We start from the raw sequence: 10,882 nt of genomic DNA, 5'->3' as shown, positions 1-10,882 counted from the left end.
TTTTGTTGGGGAGGATTCAATGTCTGTTGAGACTTATGTGAATGTGCTACAAAGTGAGTATCAGAAAACACTCCAGACACATGGACTGTCAAAGACCACACGTCAGGAACATTCTCCTGTCGCTGAGAAAGCATAGAAGGAATGTCTGAGGAGGATGTACTCAAAAAAATGCACATACTTCAGGACACCTGCTGGAGTGAGTATAGTAAAAAATAAAAACTGATCAACTGTAAAATATCTTGTTTCAAATCTTTTCAGGTAATATTTTATTCTTCTGTTCTTCTGTACCTTTTTAGCCCCTCTGTTAAAAATTTAAAGCAATAGTTTTAGAAAACAATGTAAGATTTATCAGTGTATGCAAGAACATGAAATGCACAGTATATTGTGAACCTTATACATTGGCTTCTGATTGTTTCTGCAGTTCTGCACTGTATGTAGCTACACCGTCCGAGCCAAAGAGGATGGAACAGAATCTTATGAATATGAAAAGTGTTTTCTTTTTTTTCTCGTTATTATTATTATTATTGTTATTATTCTTTTTATTTATTTATTTTATGAAAGGGGGACCCGGCTACACCTTTCCTACCATACACCTGATGGATACTGACTATAAAATGGCAATCATAGGAGGAGGGCTCAGTGTGGTGACAGAAGATGGAACAGATGTGTGCTAGTGCACCAGCCTTGGTGAAGCCTTCATAACAACCTTGTGGATTTATTTTGTTTTCAACATTGCATGTACACCACACCTGAGAAAGACACTGACTTTCCTTCAGAGGGACATTGTCAACATTAGAAAATGGAGACAAGCACCATCAGTAACTTTACTCTGAATGATTAGTCTTTTATATTAGATCATCATGCCTTGACTGTACCATTGCCAAAAGTGCACTCGAAGGACATTCACTCTTTCGAAGTTAACCCAACATGTTGGAGTTGTACATGCACATTAACCAAATAGCTTGCTCTATTCTTTTTCTATTCTATCGGTTTTCTTTTTATTTATTATATTATTTAAAAGCCCTTGCTACGTGTCCTCTGTTAAGCTAACTGAGACTTGTTATAGCTCTTATATATCATTGCTCTTTTTGTTGTTTTTGATTGCTTCAACTCTGTCCTCATTTGTAAGTCGATTTGAATAAAAGCGTCTGCTAAATGAATAAATGTAAATATTAGTATAACCTGTGGTATAGATGAGTGCCAGTCAACTTTTTTCGGATTCCATTCTTTTAGAAACCATGTACAGGAAGCATATGTACTCTTGGTACACAGTGAAGAGTCAGTAGTATAGTTGTATTATAATGGAGAAGGGTCTGGCTCAGACTTGCACTCTCAGACACTTGCGCTTCTTTTTTTATTGGATATTTTATTCTACTTATTGGTTACTTCTTTTTTGAATCTCTCAACCTTTGTTTTTCTCTTGTGTAGGGATGGTTCACTGGAAGTCTGTCAGTCCAGATGTGAGGAAGAGTCGACTCAGGGTCTTCAGCAGATTTTGTTTTACTAGACCTTAGTGCTGCGTTTGATACCATTGACCATTTTAATCTCACGTCTAGAAAATGTAGTAGGAATTCAAGGTACAGCGCTTGCATGGTTCAAGTCTTTTCTTTTAAATAGAACCTTTTTAGTAGATATTGATCGAGATCGTTCACAACCTGCTTCTCTGCTGAGTGGGGTTCCACAGGGGTCCATTCTTGGTCCAATCTTGTTTTCCTTGTATTTGCTACCCCTCGGGTCAATTTTTAGCAAGCATGGAATCCCCTTTCACTTTTATGCAGATGATATGCAAATTTTTTTATGCAAATTTGTTTTTGGTTGTGTGGTTCCAAATAATCTTGATCATCTGGGTGATTTAGCCCCTTTTTGTAAGCCCTTAGTCCAAAATTTAGGTGTTCTTTTCAGCAGTGATCTAAGGTTTGAGAGACAAATTTACTGTTGTTAAGTCAGAAAGTGAAACCATTTCTGTCCACTCGTGATCTCGAAAAACTCATTCATGCATTCATATTTACAAGACTAGATTACTTCAATGTGCTATAATTCGGCATAAATAAGACACTGATTAAACGCATACAACTAGTTCAAAACGCCGTCGCGAGACTTTTGACGGGTACTCGTAAGCGAAAACACATTACTCCAGTAATGAGCCCTTTACATTGGCTACCAATATGTCTACAGAATAAATTTTAAAATATATATTTTTTTGTTCATAAATCACTGCATGGTATGGCTCCGTCATACCTGGCAAACCTGATTAAGCAATACAAACCAAAATGGTCCTTGAGGTCAGCTGACCAGCTGGTTTTAATGACTCCAAGATCAGAGCAGAGAAGTGGAGATCGAGCTTTTGTAGCAATAGCTCCTAAACTCTGGAATGATCTACCCCTTTCTATCAGATTGGAACGTACATTTACTGTTTTTAAACATAAGCTTAAATAAAGAATACCTCCTAGCTCTAGCATTTAATGGTGTATAGTAGTTGCATTTATAGGTTATCAAACTGTGGGGTTTATTTCATTGTTATTTATATGTGGTGTTAATGTTGTATGTTTTTATGATTGTTTATGTGTTTGTACAGCACTTTGTTCAATGACAAGTTGTGTAAAAGTGCTTAATAAATAAATGAAAGTATAGACCCGAACGATGAACTAATCAATTCTCTTTCCGGCTCAAGACTGCATTGACTGACACAGGTGAACTACTACTAGCAGAACAGTATATACATATATCAATATGAGAATGAGGAGTTGTCGTCATAGCACAAAGCTCCTCCCTCGATATCACAGTCTCCGCCATGTTGGCAGGATACCGGCGGCGAAACAGGATTGTTTACATGTGTTGTTAACTCTGTAGTAGAGGAGGTTCTCGCAATTCTGCAGTTTTACCATGCCTGGAAGTTACTGCTGCGTTAAAAACTGCTCCAGTACCTCTCACGATACACATGGAAAACAGGAACAATGGAATACAGTTTTTTTTTAGGTTACACCAAGCGCAAAACAGTGGTATTTGGAGAAGCTCTCAAGCATCCAAAATATCGACCCATAAGAGCTCCCTGCAGCAGCACAGAGACCTGGACCATTTACCTCCATGCACACATATGGACATTGGGAATTATATTGTTTTTGGTTTAAGTTACTACACAATGCAGGAGTTTAAAAGCCACAAGTCTTTGGAAAGTTACGAGGCTTTCTGCTGTGGCTGGGTCCATCTACAGCAGGTGATGAAAACAGCATTGTACTGGCCAAAGTAAGTTTCTTCACATGCGTTTTAGTGTATTGTAATTACATTGCATTTAGAATGCACTTCTTGACCAAAATGACAAAGTAATTAACTGCGACTGTTTCATAAACACTAGATTGTAACTAAATGTTCAATGTATACGAACGTTGCCAACATGTTTTGATGTAGGCTAAAGCTGTGTATGTTTAGTTATGATTTGATTTTAACCTGATGACATATACTGTATCAGGTTTTTGTGTTGGGGGCTGCAAAGTGGACAAACCAGTTCTGGTTTGGCTAGGGTAGTTAAATGGGTGATCGCAAGATGTAAATATCCTGGTTAGATTAAAGTCATAAACAGCGTGAATGCAAGGTGACTTACACCGTAAACAATATAATTCCCAATGTCCATATGCGTGCACAGAGGTAAATTGTTCAGGTCTCTGTGCTATTTTCACTCTCAATGTCTGTGTGTGTGTGAGAGCAGACAATTGTGGCCCATTTTACCTTAACCAGCCATTTCTATGTAAAATGACCTTTCACAAAAAAAAAAAACTTTTAAAATTCTTAAATTAAAAGCTTTGTGTAACACTCTGCCCTGCCCGCCTTAAAAAAAAAAAAAAAAGCTCTTATTTTTATATATTTTATTTGTAAAAATTATTTTTACATGTCAACAAGTGTTGAAGCTACAATGCAGATCAGTTGTTTTAATTGGCTGTAAAAAAAATTAAAGAGATAGGAAGCTAAAACCTTATTTGGCACATTTTACCTTATAACAGATTACACTTATATTTAAGAATCATTATATTTTATGATATACACAAATCCGGCGAAACACGTAACACTGTAGCAGATGTTAGCGGTACGAAAAGTTATTTTTATTTAGTTTTTTTTAGTACGTATGCTGTCCAGTGATGCCTGGAAGAGCATGTTGTGTGGTTGGCTGTTTTAACAACAGCACAAAACTACAGGTCTGGAATAAAACCGGTTGTGAAATTCACGAACCTTTGTTGCACATTGACTGCCCATGTTTACGGCTATACGAATTACAAGAGTTCCTGGTCGAGTGGAGGAGTATTTATCGTTTGAATTTCGTAATAAAATTGACAATCTGAGAGCTGAGATTTTTTTTCTATTATAAGTAACCTGCTCTGTCTAGTCTGTCGGTCTCCGTATCCTCTTTGCTTCACGATTTTGCTACGGTCAGGTTATTGGCAAACAAGAATATTTTTAAGGATGGACTAATAGTTATTTGAAACTTGTGAAGCTTGTGAACATATTAGCAACAGCTAGTATTGACAGCGTTCGGTTTTTATTGTTGTCATCAATTATTACACTTCTTAATTACATTATCTTACATTACATTACCTTACATAATTACATTAAACCTTATCAATAAATTACCTTTGTCAGTAAGTTTTGGCCACTGCCTGACATTCTCTACCCAATGTTGCCTTTCTTTAGACATTTTCTTTAATGAGCAGGATCCGTCATTATAGGGCACCGGCAAGTGTCACACCTTCACACTTTGCAGGCACACAGTAAGGGCGGAAGGAAGATGGCGGCACCCATAGAGTTTGCGGCGGATTTGTGCATAGTTAACAGGTTGGGAAAATGTCTAACAAAAAGTAAAAATTTCAGGGAAGGGGGGCCTTTAAAGGGGTCATATGCTTTTTTTAAAGATCATTATTTTGTGTATTTGGTATAACATAATATGTTGATATGCTTTAATGTTCAAAAAACATTGTTTTTCAAATACTATACATTGTAGGTCCTTTATGCCCCGCCTCTCTTAAACGCATGATTTTCTACAAAGTCCCTCCTTCCCACAAGCCCAGTCTGCACTGATTGGCCAACTGACCCAGTGCATTGTGAACGCCCGTCGGAAAAGTAACACCCCTTTCCATAATCGTGAGCTTCATCTTTCAAAATAAATTTAAAGACAGTTAATAATATCCTTAGTTTTACCATCAGTTCAAGCCTGAAAGGGCAAGAGTGGTGTGACAGACACCGTAATGAAGCTCGTATGTGTTTGCAGTACACAAGACACGGACGGTTAAGCCAGCTGACTCCACTGTGTGACCACTTCACACACACACCACAAAACTCCACATTTGGACATTCAATAACGAATACTCAAACTAATACCAAAGCATACTTACAGTAGCTGATTCAGAAACACCAGATTGTCGTAGCAAAGTCAGGATGACCTCCTCTCCTAAATTCATGAAAATGTCATAAATAAAATGCGTTGCTGTTCTGTTGCAAGTAATCTTAAAAGATTCCTAAATGCATCTACTTTCGGAAGGCCAAATAAAGTGCTTTGGCCTAGATACACAATATCTCCCTGACGTGGCTGTTTCAACACTAACTGCAGTTACTGAAACCAGGGCCATAGCTGGGGTCTGTGGGGCCCCAGTGCAGGTTGTACCAGTGGGACCAGTTTAAAATTGTTTAATTTGTATCTTCGTTCTATTTATGCAATTTACACAATGTTAATTTTTTTTTTCAATTTGTAGGTTTCCATTTACAGAAACCAAATAATCAAAAGCAAAATAGCACTGCATAGTCTTCAATGTAAAATAAAATATACAGTCAAACCAAAATGTATTCAGACTCCTTCAACCTGTCTTAAATTATCACAGTTCATTTGCTATAGTTTAGAAATTGGTAATAAAATTACAAGTCTTTCATTTCTGTCTTTCATTTTCTTGGATTAACATTAAAGACACTGACAGCAGAGCTAGTACTTTCACTTAAATCGCAGTAGGTAGCTTTTGTAAATATATATTTTTTACATATTTGTTAAACCTGTCATTATGTCCTGACAGTAGAATATGAGACAGATAATCTGTGAAAAAAATCAAGCTCCTCTGGCTCCTCCCAGTGGTCCTATTGCCATTTGCAGAAAGTCATCCGCTCCCGGTAAGAAACAACCAATCAGAGGTCCGGTCCGTAACTTTGTTTGTGTTCAAAATGTAGAAAAATGTATATAATAAGCGAGTACACCATGAATCCATTTTCCAAACTGTGTTTTTAGCTTGTCCTGAATCACTAGGGTGCACCTATAATAAGTGTTTATATTCAGACTATTTTAGATTGCTTTGGGGGTACCGCGGCGGAGTAACCCAGTACCGTTGTGATTCTTCATAGACATAAACCGAGAGAAGTAGTTCCGGCTACGATGTTCTTGCGCAAGACGCAAGCAGTTCTGTTCATTAACCGCTAGAGCATCAAAAGTTCCCTACCGCAGCTTTAAGACATAACCAAACAAAGTGCGCGAGTAGCCTACTCAGTTAAGCCTTCTTGTGTTTGAATGCTTTAAACTATTCTGAATGTTTAAATTGGCAAGGTTTAAAAACACGTGATAATGATAATAGCACTTAATAGCATATTTTGCAAGTAACTTCGTTGCCCTTTCTCCCGAAATGGGCCTACTGTTCGCTTGCTTCATTTGGCTTGCTCAGCTAAATATGTCTTCTGTAGGTGTGTAGTTGCGTGCATCAACACACCCAGTTGTAGTATATGTGGCTGCACTTAGGTAATTAAAAGAACTCAAGTCTGTGAGTATTGATGCTAGTTACATTAAGGTCCCGCTAGAGGGCAGTGTTATGTTGTGGATGTGTAGAAGTTGTTGCATGCTGTGAGTGTGTGTTCTAGTGGCGTTATTAAAAGCTGATCAACAGTCACAGTGCTCTCCTCTGATGTTTTATGAACAAACCCACACAACAAGAACATGATATGGTGTCAGAAGTGTGGGCTGTTGTCAACGTTATAGTCAAGAAATCGCCAAGAAGGAAAATATATAAAATTGAGACAAGACTTCAGGCTGAAGTGGCACACATCAGACAAAATGGAGCACTTCAATCCACCCTCAGCGATGACATAGACTGGCAACGTGAGCGAAAATTTGCGCAAATGGGAACAGAGGTACGTGTTGTACATGGCGGCAGCTGAGCTCTCTAAAAAGAGTGCGACAGTCCAAGTAACAGTTCTACTACACTCATTAGGTGAGGAGGCACTAGAGATTTATAACACTTTTGACATAGCAAAAGAAGCACCAGAAGAAGTGACTGTAGATACAATTTTGGAAGCTTTCCGAAACTACTGCACACCTAAAAAGAATGTGGTGTTTGAGAGACATCAGTTCTGGACATGCATCATGCAAGAGCAGATGCAGATTGACAAGTTTGTTACAGAACTCAGACAAAAAAGCAAAAATTGTGAATTTGGACCATCAGAGGAAGATATGATAAGAGACAAAATTGTCTTTAGTGTGACAGAAAAACTCCTGAGAGAACCAAATCTGACTCTACAAAATGCCATAGACATATGCAGAGCATTGGAGATTGCCAAGGAAAGAATAAACAATGGCATCAGCGAAAAAAGAAAGTGCATGCATTTGACATGATCAAAGGAGTAAAACACAAAAATAAGACTTTCAAAGCCGCACCGTTACACAACAAAAAAGAGAAAGTCAGTGTCACAGCAATATCATGTACCAGATGTGGACAGACACACCCACCAAGATCGTGTCCAGCATATGGGGTTAAATGCAGAGCATGTGGCAAAGCCAACCATTATGCAAAAATGTGCAAGATGAAGTCTGTGCAGACACTCCAAGCCGTTGATAATCTGTTTATGGGGACCCTGCAATGCACACAGATAAATGCAATCAGTAAAAATGAAGAATCGTGGCACACAACCATGACTTTCAGAGGGATCCCTATTGAATTCAAACTAGACACCGGTGCTGATGCAAATGTCCTGTTGCTTGAACAAATCAGAAAGCTACCAGGTAACGTCACGCTGAAGCCCACAGAGACCATGTTAGTGGCATATGGCGGCGCAAGGATCAGACCGGTTGGTTATGTATTCCTGAAGTTCCAAAAGGGGCAAAATGAATCAAGGTTGTTGTTTTTTGTTACGGAGCAGTCAACACCACCAATACTTGGCAGAGCCGCCTGTGAACATGTGAATCTGGTTAAGCGTATAGAGCCTGTGAGTGCAACCGTGCCTTCTACAAAAGATGAGCTGGTGAAACAAGATCCAGAGGTGTTCCAAGGGCTAGGAGAATTCCCAGGTGAGCATCACATATACCTTGATCCAGAGGTTCCTTCAGTGGTTCATGGATGTAGAAAGATTCTCCTGGCCATAATGGACAGACTAAAAGAAACCCTGGATCAGTTATTGCTGACTGATGTCATTGTGCCTGTTATAGAGCCAACAAAATGGGTCAACAGTCTGGTTGTAACTGAAAAGAAAAATGGCTTGCTTAGACTATGTCTGGATCCTCGTGAACTAAACAGGGCAATTAGACGCCAGCACTACTCCATACCAACACCTGAGGATGTACAAAGCAAACTGGCTGGTAACAAGGTATTCACAATTTTGGATGAAAAAGATGGTTACAGGCAGATCAAGCTAGACAAAGCTTCATCATTGCTGTGCACTTTTAACACACCTTGGGGACGCTTCAGGTTCAAACGTCTTCCATTTGGCCTTAAATCCGCCAGTGAGGTGTTCCAGCAAAAGAACAGTGAAGCCTTTGGTGACATAACTGGTGTGCATGTGATTGCTGATGGTATGATAAATCGCAGCAGCTGATGAGAAAGAGCACATGGAAATTCTGAAAAAAGTAATGGACAGAGCCAAAGAATTGAACATCAAGTTCAACGCGGACAAAATACAGTACAAAGTCACAAAAGTGAAATACATGGGTCATGTCATAAGTGAAGAGGGTGTTCAACCGGACACTGAAAATGTAAAAGCAATTGTCAATATGCCTGCTCCAGAGGACAAAAAGGGCCTCCAGAGAGTGCTGGGCATGACAAAATACTTGTCACAGTACATAAGAAATGAAGCAGTTCTGACTGCCCCATTAAGACAGCTGCTAAGAAAAGACTCAGAGTGGCTATGGATGCCTGAGCATGATGCAGCATTGGACAGCTTAAAAAAGGCTCTTACTGAGGCTCCTGTGCTAAGGTTTTTTGACCCAAACCAGCAAATAGTGCTTCAGGCTGAAGCTTCAAAAGATCGCCTTGCTGCATGTTTATTACAACAAGAACGACCAGTCGCATATGCGTCAAGAGCGCTGACAGATGCTGAGCGCAATTACAGTATGCGCAGATCGAGAAGGAGTTGTTGGCGGTGGTTTTTGCTGCACGTAAATTCCATCAGTATGTTTTTGGAGCATCTGTGATTGTACATTCTGATCACAAGCCGCTGAGTCAGGCTCCAGCCCGTCTGCAAAGAATGCTTCTGCAGCTGCAGCGTTACAACGTACAAGTGATTTACACCCCAGGAAAAGACATGCTGATAGCTGACGCTTTGTCCAGGGCATTTCTGTCTGAAGGCAAACTGCATGATGAAAACATGGATGGTGAAGAAAGAGTAGTGTATGCAATGGAAGCCACTGAGGCCATGGGCACTGAATTGCTTGAGAAACTCAAGTCAGAGACAAAAGCAGATGAAATATCTTCAAAGCTAAGAGAAGTGCATCAGCAAGGATGGCCTGTTCACAAGAAACAGCTCGACAGAGATCTGAGGAGTTACTGGCCAATCAAAGACACAATAAGAATCTGTAATGGATTAATAATGACGAATGACAAATTAATCATCCCAAGAGGAATGAGGCCAGTAATACTGGAGAGACTGCATGCAGCTCATCAAGGAATACAACGCACCAATGAACATGCAAGGAGATATCTGTACTGGCCAGGCATGTCTACAGAGATCCAGAGCATGGCTGAGAGATGTACAGTATGCCAGCAGCTAATGCCAAAGAACGAAAAAGAACCATTGAAACCCCATGAGCTGCCAGAGCTTCCCTGGTACAAGCTGGGTGTGGATATATTCGAGCTTAAAGGTCGGTCATTTCTCCTTACTGTTGATTACTTTTCAAAATACCCAGAAGTTCAACAGATTCCTGACAAAGCTGCGTCTACAGTAATTGGAAAACTGAAAGCTATATTCGCTAGGCATGGCATTCCCAAGGAGATCATAAGCGATCATGTGCCATTTGATAGTGCAGAGGTGCGTCAGTTTGCAAAAGACTGGGGCATAAATTGGAAATATTCAAGCCAGGATACCCACAGTCTAACGGGATGGCAGAGCGGTCCATAAAAACAATCAAGCTAACACTAAAGAAAGCTGAACAAGCTAAGATGGATCCACATCTCGCACTTCTATCACTGAGAAACACTCCGGTGACGGGTCTTGGATACTCACCAGCTGAATTGCTCATGGGCCGGGTGTTACGGAGCACTCTTCCAATAGCCAGTGTGACTCTGAAACCGAGGCATCCTAAAGATGTACAGAAAAAGTTGGTTCAGCAACAGCAGAGGCAAGCACATTATTACAACCAACATGCCAAACCTCTGTCTGTGATTCAGCCGGGATCGGTCGTCAGGGTGGAAACATCACAGGGTTGGAAGCCAGCAGTTGTTACAGAACAAAGGCCGGAGCCTCGTTCCTACAACATTGTGACAGATTCAGGTCAGACATACAGAAGGAACAGGAGACACTTGCATACAATCAAAGACCAAGACCTAACAGGTGTTGTCGAGGAAGTTGGAGGAGATAAACTGAAGGGACTGTGCAGAAAGACAATGTGCAAGATCAAACTGCAGTAGTTGAAAACAATGAGCAAGGAAATCGTACTAGG

Source organism: Carassius auratus, chromosome 17 (assembly GCF_003368295.1).
Source record: "Carassius auratus strain Wakin chromosome 17, ASM336829v1, whole genome shotgun sequence".
NCBI lineage: Eukaryota > Metazoa > Chordata > Actinopteri > Cypriniformes > Cyprinidae > Carassius > Carassius auratus.
Note: the sequence above shows the minus strand (reverse complement) of the source record.